The sequence below is a fragment of the Galeopterus variegatus genome, unplaced genomic scaffold, assembly GCF_000696425.1.
Source record: "Galeopterus variegatus unplaced genomic scaffold, G_variegatus-3.0.2 Scaffold7109, whole genome shotgun sequence".
Classification (NCBI taxonomy): domain Eukaryota; kingdom Metazoa; phylum Chordata; class Mammalia; order Dermoptera; family Cynocephalidae; genus Galeopterus; species Galeopterus variegatus.
In genome coordinates this window covers 30,128-31,558 of record NW_007733220.1, presented here as the reverse complement: position 1 = coordinate 31,558, position 1,431 = coordinate 30,128, and positions in this window count along the sequence as shown.

The window sequence follows — 1,431 nt, the reverse complement described above, 5'->3', positions numbered from 1 at the left end:
TAAGAACATATGGATACCACATTTTCTTATTCCATTAATCTATTGGATGCCTAAGTTGATTCCATATCTTGGATATTGTGAATAGTGCTACAGTAAACATAGGGGTGCAGATATCTCTTCAGTATGCTAATTTCCTTTCCTTTGGATAAATACCCAGCAGGGGAATTGCTAGAACATATGGTAGCTCTATTTTTACTTTTTTGAGGACCTCCATACAGTTTTCCATAATGATTGTACTAATTTACATTCCCACAGTGTATGAGTTCCCCTTTTTCTGCATCCTCACCAGCATTTTAAATTTTTTATCTTTTTGATAATAGCCATTACAACTGGGGTAAGATGATATTTCAGTGTGGTTTTGATTTGCCTTTCCCTGATGATCAATAATGTTAAGCATTTTTTCATATACCTGTTGTCCATTTGTATGTCTTCTTTTGAGAGATGTCTATTCAGGTCATTTGCCCATTTTTAATTAGATTATCTGGTTTTTTGGTCTTGAGTTGTTTGAGTTCCTTGTATATTGTAGATAATAATCCCTTGCTGAATAAATAGTTTGCAAATATTTTATGCCATTCTGATAGTTGTCTCTTCTTTCTGGTTGATTTTTTCTTTTACTGTACAGAAGCTTTAAAATTTGATGTTATCCCATTTTTCTATTTTTGCTTTGGTTGCCTTCACTTTTAAGTCTTCTCCATAAAATTTTTGCACAGACCAATGTCTTGGAGTGTTTCCCCTATGTTGTCTTCTAGTAGTTTTATAGTTTTTGGTCTTAATTTTAATTCTTTATTCCATTTCAAGTTGATCTTGATATACAGTGAGAGATAAAGGTCTAGTTTTTTTCTTCTGTATATAGATATCCAATTTTCCCAACACCATTTATTGAAGAGGCTGTTTTTTCTTCAGTGTGTGTTCTGTCATCTTTGCCAAAAAGCGTTAGGCCATAGATATATGGATTTACTTCCGAATTTTCCAGTCTATTCCATTCGTCTCTGTGTTTGTTTTTATGCCAGTACCATGCTGTTTTAGTGACTATAGCTTTGTAGTATATTTTGAAGTCTGGTTGAGTAATGCCTCTACCTTTGTTCTTTTTGCTCTATTGTTTTGTTTTTTCAGTGTCTTCTATGGTTTCATGTGAATATTGGTTGCTTTTTCTACTTCTGTGAAGAACATCATTGGTATTTTGATAGAGACTGCATTGAATCTGTGCCTCACCTTGGGTAGTGCTGTGGTTTAAATGTATCCCCCAAAAGTTCATTTATTGGAAACTGGACCCCCATTGTAACAGTGTTAAAAGAGTGGGAAATCCAGTTATGGTATTTGATATGTGGAGCCTTTAAAAGGTGATTGGGTGATGAGGACTGAGCTCTCACGAATGGATTAGTCGACGATGGCTTAATGGGTGGACATGGATATGGTTATGATGGCTTTATG